Raw genomic sequence first — 12025 nt, 5'->3', positions numbered from 1 at the left:
GTCTATATATACTTTGTGTAGCCTAAAAGCTATGATTGTACCACTAAATTTTCAGGAAAACTGGCTGCTTGGACTTAATCAATTTGTAGAGACAGCAGTGTCCCCTGTTGCTTCTTAATGTCTACATTAACCTAAGCACTCAAACAAAAGGGTCTCAGTTAAACAGACTATACACAGTTCTGTGCTATTTGGTCGGGGATTTGCCATGCGCAGACTGTCTCCTCACAGGGGATTTCGACATCAACCTCTTTCAAGGAACCCTGGAGGACTAAAAGTCTCCTTTTACTGCCTGACACCTAAGCAGAAGGGTAGCATGCTTTGCCATAGAGTGTGTTTTGCTGGTTGCTAACAAGCGTCTGATGCAATTTAAGAGCTGCCAGACTCTGCCAGGCCGGAAGGACGTGCCTTCTTCATGATGCGCTGCAGTGGCCAACCTTCAAGTCTTGGCACCTACCCCAGTGCCCTTGTGTGATTGGCAAGGCGCTATAGGTCACCCTGCTAAACACAGCTACGTTTTCCTCCCTTCATAACACGGCAGTGGCTTATAACAGGAGGGTTCAAAACATCGCCCTCATCACACATACAGACTGCCCGGGAAGCGCCACCTCATTGCAACTTATGTGTGCCCTCGCTGTTGGGAACACAGGGGACCCTCACACGCAAAGGGATGGCCCTTTTGTGATCCTGCATTTTATTACAGGACAGCATTCCCTCAGCAGTGCCAAGAATGCTACGAGGCTTCTGGACAACCAACTAAGAGCTTTCACGGAGGGCACTGCAGGCATGCATGAACCTCACTAGCTCACTACACGTCGCTTCCGGATAGAACATAGCACCCCTTCGTTATTTTTGCTAACATGCCTAAATAGCCTTCTAACGTCGTGTGTGTGTGGCTCTGTGTGTGTGTGGCTCTGTGTGTGTGGGTGCAAATGCAATAGGTCTCACATTTGCGAGAGATTAAGCTATTGGCATTGTAAATGACAATGCCTTTTATTTATCTGTTTTCAAAACCAACACATAAATAAAAAATGTGTCATTTACAATGCTAATAGCTATAACTTTTGCAAAGGCGAGACCGCTGCATTGTAAATGCTTGTTGTATGTTCCAGCCTAGCATGAATTGGTCTCTAATGTTTTCTTCAATTAAGGCACCAAATTTACATGAAGACCCTAATTTCCTCAACGCAGGTTTGAAAAGTTCTAAAATACTTTTGAAGTCGTGTCTTCATATTTCAGAGGTGAAAAAAAATACAATATAATTGTTTCCCTTTTTTTACCCGACTTGTCGCATAATTACAACAATTTCAGAGCAAGAATGGGTAACCTTCCTGACCGGACACTTCCAGGTGAATGACAGAAATCGATATACATTGATTAACAGTGCCAAACTCTCTAAAGCCATTCATAGGGAGTGCCTTGCCCATCCGCAAGGCATACAGCAACAATAAAGCGAAGAAATTTCCATTACTCCAAACAAGGCTGGTCAAAATACTAACCAAAGCAAGATCTGCCCGAGCTCCTAGCCCAAACGGCCTGCCACCGGCTCTGTTAATTAGCTAGCCTCTTCCATTACACCTTACGGAGTTTAACTATACCCGACACTTGGCATGGAGCGATAATTTCCCCAATTCACAAGTCCGGCTCTCGATCAGCCCCAAGCAACTACAGGCTGATAGCCTTACTGGCTAACGAGGCGAAGTTCTTTGCCAGTCTCTTACTTGAAGATTTGAGATGTTGGGCTGACTCAAAAGGACTGATCGCAAATAATCAAACAGGTTTTGTGGCAAACTCAGGCACATTGTCCAACCTTCTAGCTGTATCAATAATCACAGACAAAGTGAATACATCCTCTACGGCGCTTTTGCTGCTTTGTGGATTTGAAAGCAGCTTTCGACCATGTGCCAAGGAAAGCTCTTTGGGCCAAGTTAATGAAATGGGGAATATCGGTCAAACTACTGGAGTCAATTATCCAGTTGCACTCCAACTCCTGGATTCAAGTCAAGCTTGGCACAGGCTCTCACCTATCCACAAAAAATACAGACGTTGATGGGAGTTAAACAGGAATGTGTGCTAACTCCCCTGCTCTTCAACCTGTGTTTAGCCGACCTCTCGGTAGAGCTAGATGTAATAAATAGCCTAGGCTAGATGGTGCTCAGATCAGCAATCTCCTATATGCTAATGACCTTGAGTTGGGCTGCAACGACTGCTAAATCAATTATACAGCTATACCACCGCGAATAATTTGGAGGTGAACCTAAAGAAAACTTACTTGGTTATATTTGGCAGGAAATGTTGGAGGTGGCGGTTGGTCGTACAAGAACCTCCAAATATCAGTATGAAAAACATATAAATATCTGAGAATCTACATCAACTCTAGGGACACTCTTCTCAAGCATGGCAGTGAAATCGCTATAAAAGCTACAGCTCCTCAAGTCAGTCTCTCCAAAAAAGTGGACAGGTCCTAGCCTAGTCCCAATGTTAGAAGTTATACGAGCTAAGATAGCCCCCCCCCCCCCCCCCCCTTGTCGTACGGCTTTGGAATCTCTTTGGGCAAGCTCAGAAACACACTAAACCAACATTTGACCAAGATCTACAAAGAAGTGCTTTGATTACCAAAAATTTCGTTCGCAGCCCAGATTCAATAAGAGCGAGACCTCCTTAACTATGAAATGCAAAGCGCGGGGGGGGGGTTCTCAACCTGTGCCACAAGTTGAGACAGGCTAGAGCTGGCTCCCTTAAGTCCCTGTTATGGACTGTGTTGTAAATAGCTTTGTTAGTTTAGTCGGTCTTCCTTGTTTCTTGTTTAGAACTTTTGTGTGTGTTCCCTTGTCTTGGTTCTACGTAGAATTCTAGTAAGTGTCAGTTGAGTCTTGGCCAGACCACTCATTGAACGTACTACAGACTGACATTAGTTCCAACAACCCTGGTGGGTCACATAGTTGGTTCTTTAATGAATGTGTGTTGTAATTATCAGCAGGTGGACGGTGGAATCTCAATCCAAGAAAAATAGAGTTCAAATCAAGCATGAAGCAGCTTATCCAACTGTGTTCCTATTTGTCAGACAGGGTGATCCTAGCTAAAAGCAAGCATGCATGGGCAGTAATCAATTCTTATCAGTTGGCCTCTCCATTGCCACACCTTGCTTGCACATATTCCCTGCACCTACAAACTTTTGAGCGCTTAGACTGGGTGAGGGGCACCTTTTGAAACATTTACCCCCTGGCGGCGTCCATCAGATGAGCTTGCATATTAGGGGCTGTGGGGAATCAGTCGAACCCCTGGAGCATGTCGTATGCATCTGCCCAGCACAGATGGACCTGCATATGTCAAAACTGAGGCCCGAGTGCATCGCACCCCAAACATGCTCTAAACCCTTAAATTACACCTGGCCCTCAAAACACAAACCCACCCTCAACCCCAAAATGACCATGTACGCCCTAAAATACAAAAGCCCTACAAACCCCCAAACTGTTTATGAATGCCGGGAGGCGCTGCTGTGATTGCAAATGATACTTTCTGTACCCCCAGGCTGCACTTCCTTCATAGAATATTTCCATAAACACATAGTTTAGTGGAATCCGATTGTTAGACTCTTTAAACAACTGCGGACAGACCTGCTCATGGCCCGAGGAATAGGTCTTGCAAAGGAAAACAAGCTTTGTCGTCATGGTGACTGCCGAATTCACTCCATCACAATACTAAAATACATTTTTAAAAAGCATAGCTGCCTCGAACACAATGCCAAAATCACCTACTGTAAAGCATCAGTCTGCCGGCTGGCTGGGACTCGAACCGCAGATCCTCAATGGAGAGCAGTTCTCTCACCTTTTCATAATACCGGAAGCCGGTGATTTCCTCTAGCAAAAGCCTACGCACATACGGGAGCGCCGGAAGTGACGTCATTGTTCGGCGGCAAGAACGAAGACTGCCGTGAGTGCAATGGCCATTAAAGGGACAGATGGCTTGGCATCGGTCTCTTTATTTTTCCAACTCCACTTCCTTCATCGATTCCAGCGTATACTCAGATAAGTGCTGCAGCTGTTAAAAAAGAGCAGCATCGATCCTCTGCTCTCGGTCCCAGCTGCTCAATTTCCGTCCCAGAGCAGCTTTTTCATTTTGCGGAAAGCACGAGTTTTCATTAAGGGGGCAAATTCAGACACAGCTCCCTGCATGTGTGTGCTTGGTACGTGTTATAATGAATGCCTGCGTTGCAATGTGTGTGTATTATGTGTGTTTGATGTTTGTCTGTATCAGCCTGCCTGCTTGTTTAATATGCACCTTTTGTGTTTGAGCATGTGTATTTTTGTGTATGTGTGACGTAGTGCGTGCCTGTGTAAGTTGTGGAAAATTGCAAAAAGCCTAAAAAATGTGTTCTACAGCAAGTTCTTCGCCGTAAGGAAAAATACATTACTGCCCTATATTGTCCCATGTTGGTTCCAAGTGCACCTGCGTGTATTCAAGATTCTCGACCAAATGGAAACGTTTTCGTTCTACTGAAAAGTTGTCAATCAAAGAAGGCTAAACACATTTATTTATGTGAATATTGTATATTGTTGAGCATTACTTATGTCCTTGCAACTTGTCATTACTAAATGAATGTGTGCTCTATTGTTGAATCCTGGTCACGTTCCCCAAGCTGTGTAGTGTGCAGAGCAGCACATCTTCTAAAACACTGGCAGTTTTCATGGATGCGTTTCAAAGCATAAGGATAAATGCTTCAAATAACTTAGCAGTTGTAATGCTGGTTCCTTATTTTGTTTTCTATTTGTGTAATTGAAAGGGCGATTGAGGTTTACGCCCTATTTAGGAAACGTAGTCCGACGCATTCCAACATCTTGCAATATCTACTTTCGCAAAACTGGCTATCATTCTGGTTTCGTTCCATGTGCATGCAATGTTTTTAACTCGTTTGTATATATTATTGAGACAGGGCCAATTATGTATTCCCTGTTTGCGCTAATTTACCTTGACCGCTAAGATCTCTGTAAAAATGAAGCAGGTCTTGTTACATCTGCCACTATCGATCCCAGCCATATATTATCCAGTTACAACCTGACTTACTGCTAAAGTACTGAGGCAGAGGGATCGAGCCTTGAGATAAATCCCATTAATATTTCCTATTAATTCCAGCCCATTGGGTTTCAATCATGGCCAAGCGGCACTCAACAAGAGCTGTGCAAGCAGCATTTCCAACCAAGCATCCTTGCCCAATGCTTCTCTCTCTCTCGTTCTCCGTTCTCGCTTCTAGCATTCAACTGCCTCGGATCATGTGTTAAATATTTATAAGGTGAAAGCACGCACAAGTTGCAGTAACGCGTGCCTTCCCCATTGATTGAGGTTTCCCCATTCCCTCTTCTCGTTTGAACTGCGGGTACTGCATGTGTAAACGAGGTATGGGATCCCTTTATGTTAAATTGCATCTCTTACCAAACTTCCAAACACCTCTGGCAAAACATTTATAAGGTCCCAGAGGGGAGACCTATTGGCTATGCCAATGCTTTTGCTTTATGTATTTGCCATTGTAATGCCTTTTGTTTAATTTATAAAGCCATTACATATTGCACAATTAACGTACAATACTACTAGCAAAACTAATATCTTTAGCTTAATAAAAGGTGAAACCTATTGAATTTTTAACGCTTGTCCTTTCATGTTGGGGGTGCCGGAGGGCAGAGGGTAGCAGGCATCTATCTGACTCTCTATGCATCTGTGGGGATAAGTAACTTGATTTCCCGTCACAAACCCCAATGTGAAAGTTCACTTATTGATTGTTCTTCTATTTCTCTCATAATGCCTTTACTTTGCTATTACTATTTGTCCTGAGCAGCAAGACCTAAGCATACACTCTGGCTCTCCAAAAATAAAGTTGATTATTAGGTAATTTCCTCAATGGCCTTCAGTGCATGCCCAAACACTTCTTTGTAGTCCAAAATCTAGGCATATTAGATAGAAATTGCACCAGGTCAGTGTACTTTTTGGGGTGCTTTTCTCCAATTAAATCTGTTTAATCAGTTTGATGTGCTTTGTATTTTACCTCTGAAATTTAAACTACACACAAACTAATTCCTGATTTTTATATCTAGCAGGACATAATCATGGTTTCATTCAACGTCCTGTTTTTCACTTGCGATCATTCTGTGTGTGTTCGAAAAGATGGTGACTTCCTGTTTTTGGACAATCCGGGGAAGTTCTCTGTAAATGGCTGGTCGAAAATGTAGATGAAGCTGGTCGGCCAATCACCGAAGAGAGAGATTTTAAAGCTATGATTCTGTTCCAATCATCTGGTAAGCACAATAAGTAAACTTTTATAATAAGTTTGCAACTGCAGGATAACGGTACAAATTACCAACCTGTTTCAGTAAAAACCTACAATTGTGATTTATTAATCCTATAATGGACAGTAAAAATGTACATGCATGTCCCCACATATGCCTTGAGTTGCTCTCCAGAGACAAATGTAACACTTATGAAAAGGACAGAAACGTTTAGCTTGTGGCACTACTATAAGGCAGCCATTTTTGGATAAACTATTTTATTTAGGCAACTTTTTTCAGGAGGTTCATGTTCAGGCTTACAATGTGTACTGTCTATTAAGGAAAACTTACTTGGTTATGGATAGATTGTACATTTGTCCTTTATTATCAATACCTCTTTATTTATATATTATGGCTAGAGCGTGAAGATATATTGCAAGTGGTCAATGTGTTCTTTTCTGTTTTGAAGTTTATATGTAAATATATATTTTTTTCTCTTGCTTTTTTTTAGTGAAGAAACAGTGTCTAATGATTCAGGATATTTTTCAAGAGATTATTGCAAGCTATTCTGGCACAACAGAGGGTCTAAAACAGGTGTTACTTCAAAGGGCACTGGAGGAAAAGCAGATGTTAATGGACTGTGGCAATCGGGGAAGCACTTGTAGACTTAAGAGGGTGTTACACAAACTACAAGAGGAAGAAATTGCAGAGAAAAGATGCAAGGACAAAAAAGCTAAGCAGAGTGGACTGGATTATATAAGAGTTTGGTAACAAAGCTCATGCTGAAAGCACAACTTCTCAGCCTGGTGATGCAAGTTCGCGAATGAATTTGCAGAAACTTGAAAACCTGGCCCTTTTAGCAGGGATGGCTAGTGTCCTTCATCAAAAATCCACAACTAAAAATGACGCATCAGACCGTGTAAATGAACTTGTCTTGGAGTCCCCGCTTAAATCCAAATATCTAGGACAAAAACATGCCTCCCTTTCACCATGTCATCCTAGAGTAATCAACACTCATTCTGAAAATATAATGGGGCCATTCTGATGTAATCACTAGCCAACCTGAAGCTGTTATAGGATCATCCAAGAATAATCCACACTCATCCAGAAATTGTCGTGGGATCATTCCGGAGTAATCCACTTCCATCCTGGAGCGGTTATAGGATCATCCTGGAGGTTATAGGATCATCCTGGAATAATTGACAGTCATCCTTAAAATAGCTAGAACCCACCCTGGAGTAATTATCCCTCATCCTGAAGTTGTCAATTAGTATTCGTGGAGTTGTAAAAGGTAATCACTCCTGCCAGTAGAAGTCATCAGAACACCATCCTACTGTAGTTTTTGTGATGAGTGTAGGTTCGTCATCACATTTACATTTTTCGTCCTACAGGCATACTTCAGGATGGCTTGGGATGACTTCCCCAGATAATTGCAGGAATAGCCTGACTGAAATCATCAGATGAGTCCAGGATGCTCCAGGATGATCTTCTTTTTTGACATGGGCATGCAGTATTATAGACTCCACCAAAGGATCTCGAAACAAACCAAGATGACCTCATCTTTTTCACCATGTGAGACAACATGCAGCGAACTACCTCCCATTAGAAAATTGTGCAAGGTGAAACACAGACAAGGGGCAGAGCAGGGGGAAGAGCCTAGTTAATATTCGACTACGAAATTCTAGGTTTCTATTCTCTCGATTCTGAAACCGAAACCAACTGCTTACACTGTGCTGTGTCATATCTACTGTCTCAATCAAAAACAAACCAATCTCCTCAGAGCTGCATAGCTAATTATGATCCGTTTCCAAGCCATCTTCCCCTCTGCGGTTGAATTTCCTCAGAGAATACTACTCGTACCCCAAAATACAAAAAATAACTCAAGTTTTGGTCTCTGGGTTCTGTTGAATGGAAGGGTTTAAAGAAAAAAAACCTGAAGAGGATTAGGGGCTGGAGTAAGGGCAAGTAGACGAAATAAAAACCTGGAAATGAGTTACAAGCGTTTAGGTCCAGGAGCAAGGATGGACTGGAAGACAAGTGTACAGGCAACTGCAAATAGCATGTTAAGCTTCAACAATTAATTATCTCGAGTCAAATTGTTCTCTTGTTTCAAATAGATGAATTACATTTTTTTTTAACAATGCCAACGTGAGGAAAATGGTTGCCACAGTTTTTAAACTAAGAATCCCGGGCCATTTTTGTCCACACCTGGTAAAGCCTATGAGAAAGACAGAAACATGAATAATCTTCCTACTGACAGTAAGAGGAGAAAAATCAACATTCGCCTCCTCCCAGCCCTTGTAGGAAAAGCTCTGCCTGCAACCGACTTCACTGGGAGGGCATAGTGTCAGTCCAGGACATTTGTGTGATCTTGGACGAGCGAGTGCTTATGTCTAAAACTCCTGAATAAAGGGGGAACGTTCTAAAATTCAGTAGAAGGAAACAGGGCAGCAGCAGTTCCCTTAATATACTACCATGGAGGAAGTAACAGAACCTCCTCCCATCTTTCACCTAGAGCTGATACCGACAGTTCTATACCTGCATCTACCGGGTTTTCTTGTTCCTGTGGCCGTTACCCATGTCCTTTGCCGTCGCCCCCATCTGTCCTGCCAGAGCAGATGCAGATCCCCGGTGCCACCACCAAATCGTAGTTCCTCCTCACTCGGACGCCATGTTCTGCGCGCGCACACTGCATTCTGGGTAAAGATAGAAGGGACATGGTAGGTTTGGTTCCCTTTAGAGGAATGCACCTTCGGCGTGTCTGGGAACAATATGTCATCACGTGACGGCCTGGCAGTGGGAGTGCGGTGTCTCTTAGCGACGCACTGTCCTCCTGCTTGCTCCCAAATTGCGGAAAGAGGGAATAAAAGGCGCGAGGCGGAACATAGCTCGCTGTGAATCCTCACTAATTGACCGCGAACGTCATCGCTAACACCGGAGACGCCACGTCAGGAGAACGACGCTCCCCCAGAATCGACGGTAACTACCAGACAGGGGAGTCCCTGTGATCCCTGACGCCGCGGCTTGTCTTGTATTTGTGGCCGCTTCTTCAGAGCTGATAAGCTGGGCCAGTTGGGCTCGGTGACCCAACCGCGGGGGGCACCAGGCCGTTCACCGGCGGGCCCTGCAAGTGCCCCTTCGACAGCTCTTTGTGACTGCTGCAGAAGACTTCCAGCTACTTGAGAGTGAGACATGCTGCCTGCTCTGAAGTGCCCGGTATCGGAGCCCGTATAGGTCCTGTGTAGACCCGTGAGATGCCATTATTCTGTTGCTGGTGCGTGTAACTCCTTCATGTGTGTGCTGGTCTCCATAACTCGTAACCATGGGACGGACTGGTAGGGATTCCCACCTCTCCAGAATTTTTACGGACGTTGACAGTAATTATGCGACAAGTGGGGTAAAAAAGGGAAACAATAAACTCTCTGTATTTTTTTTCGCCTCTGAAATATGAAGACACGACTTCAAAAGTATTTTAGAACTTTTCAAACCTGCGTTGAGGAAATTAGGGTCTTCATGTAAATTTGGTGCCTTAATTGAAGAAAACATTAGAGACCAATTCATGCTAGGCTGGAACATACAACAAGCATTTACAATGCAGCGGTCTCGCCTTTGCAAAAGTTAGAGCTATTAGCATTGTAAATGACACATTTTTTATTTATGCATTGGCTTTGAAAACAGATAAGTAAATGGCATTGTCATTTACAATGCCAATAGTTTATCTCTCACAAATGTGAGACCTATTGCATTTGCACCCACACACAGAGAGCCACACACACACGACGTTAGAAGACTATTTAGGCATGTTAGCAAAAATAACCAAGGGGTGCTATGTCCTATCCGGAAGCGACATGTAGTGAGCTAGTGAGGTTCACGCATGCCTGCAGTGCCCTCTGTGAAAGCTCTTAGTTGGTTGTCCAGAAGCCTCGTAGCATTCTTGGCACTGCTGAGGGAATGCAGTCCTGTAATAAAATGCAGGATCACAAAAGGGCCATCCCTTTGCGTGTGAGGGTCCCCTGTGTTCCCAACAGCGAGGGCACACATAAGTTGCAATGAGGTGGCGCTTCCCGGGCAGTCTGTAGGTGTGATGAGGGCGATGTTTTGAATCCTCCTGTTATAAGCTACTGCCGTGTTATGAAGGGAGAAAAATTTAGCTGTGTTTAGCAGGGTGACCTATAGCGCCTTGCCAATCACACAAGGGCACTAGGGTAGGTGCCAAGACTTGAAGGTTGGCCACTGCTCCGCATCATGAAGAAGGCACGTCCTTCCGGCCTGGCAGAGTCTGGCAGCTCTTAAATTGCATCAGACGCTTGTTAGCAACCAGCAAAACACACTCTGTGGCACAGCATGCTACCCTTCTGCTTAGGTGTCAGGCACGTGAAAAGCTATTTGTGTAAACCTGCAATACAAGAAGCTGCCACCATAACACCCCGCCACAAATGAAGCAGAGTAAACTGAAACAGTAGGCAAACGACGAAGTAGCCCGAAGGAAAACTGCTGCTTTAATGTTCAGAAATGCAAAACGGTGCTCGAGGCAACTGGCAAACAAGGCGGAGCGAGGGAATCTCTGCTCGCTGTTAGTGGCTGCCTCCAGTCTCTTCTTCCCCTCTCCTTTCTTGCTTAATACCTTCCTCCCTCGCCCCTCAAATCTTCACCACCGCTACACCCTACCCGTCTGACGGCGAGAGGCAAGACCTGCAGTAAGAAAATGGCCAGAGTGATGCCGTGAACACCGTGTCAGCGCCGCGAGGGGACCGGTTTACTGGGAAGCGCTATATTCAATCCAGTCTTATGTTCACGCACATAGCACAATTTTAGGACCCGCCATTTAGAAACTGACAGAAGGGGAACGGTATAAGCATTAAATCTCATCAGGGAACATTGCAGCAAACGTGAAATAAAATTGAGGCATATACGTAGTAAAAAAAAAAGTGAATATCTTTTTATGGTAAGGTTAAAAGGAAATCGACTCTGGCTGTGGTGGGAGGGCGACATTTCTACTCTCTTTCCTCCTGAACATGCCCCTGCCACCAATACATAGCTATTAGTATATAGTATAGCGCTTCATTGACACAATAACTTAGCGCCGAGTGGGGTAAAATGAAAGAAGTGGTAGTAGGCCACCCGCTTTAAGGGTTTAGATAGCAAGGGGGAGGGGTTCATGGGAAATGTAATGAGAAGCAGGAATAAGGCCAAGGCTGGCAGGATGGATGTGGCGTCAACCACGTCTCTGGACTCGGCCTTTCACCGGCAGCCCCTCCATGAGCCCTCCACTGTTAACGGCCTGCAGGACTACGAGTTTTTGGTAGCGTTCATTTTAATATGCATTCCTTCGAAAGACAGGCAACGACGTGGGGGAGTGATGGAATTTAAAAAAGTAGATAAGGTTTATATTTGAATGGCAGTGTGATCCTGGACAGATTGCTTTAATTGTATTTGTTTACTCTTCACGTTAGCAAACCGAGCTTAGTGCCGGTGTCCAGTGAGATCAGCGGGTTTGGCATTCCGTTTGGTTTTGTGTTCCTGTCGCGATAGCAAAGAGTGAGTAGCTGTTGCCAGTGAGATCAGCAGCTCTACAGTTGTGGTTGGATACAATAGAAGTGTGGATTCAAATAGATAGCGCCAGGTGAAACCTTGTCGAGTGAAATGTATTGCTTTGTCGATTTCTGCCATGAACATTTGGTTTTGCTTTTAATATGATAACAAGCGCTCGCCATGACACAGCCTTTTGTGTCTAAGCCCCGTCCTTTTCAGACTGGGCGCCCCGCCTTCCT

General features: G+C 44.2%; 1 protein-coding gene and 1 long non-coding RNA gene across 5 annotated transcripts in view; one reads left to right on the top strand and one right to left on the bottom strand.

Moving 5' to 3' along the window:
- The window catches only part of TUT4 (terminal uridylyl transferase 4), a 1200849-nt gene extending 1196977 nt beyond the window's left edge, over positions 1-3872 (bottom strand). For both annotated transcript variants that reach the window (XM_078670586.1, XM_078670594.1), the window contains exon 1: positions 3756-3872. The gene's annotated coding sequence lies outside the window, so the exon portion shown is untranslated. The remainder of the gene's footprint in view (positions 1-3755) is intronic.
- A 55-nt stretch (positions 3873-3927) lies between these two features.
- On the top strand, positions 3928-8138 carry LOC144799321 (uncharacterized). Of its 3 annotated transcripts, none has more exons than XR_013603791.1 (3): positions 3928-4183; positions 6084-6284; positions 6766-8138. It is a non-coding gene; the product is annotated as an uncharacterized LOC144799321 (long non-coding RNA). The 3 variants fall into 3 exon arrangements; XR_013603793.1 differs by having other exon boundaries at positions 3970-4183; positions 6087-6284; XR_013603790.1 differs by having other exon boundaries at positions 3970-6284.
- The last annotated feature ends 3887 nt before the right edge of the window (positions 8139-12025 follow it).

This window comes from Lissotriton helveticus, chromosome 1_2 (genome assembly GCF_964261635.1).
Source record: "Lissotriton helveticus chromosome 1_2, aLisHel1.1, whole genome shotgun sequence".
Taxonomy (NCBI): Eukaryota; Metazoa; Chordata; class Amphibia; order Caudata; family Salamandridae; genus Lissotriton; species Lissotriton helveticus.
Note: the sequence above shows the minus strand (reverse complement) of the source record. Positions and strands in the feature narration are given on the sequence as shown.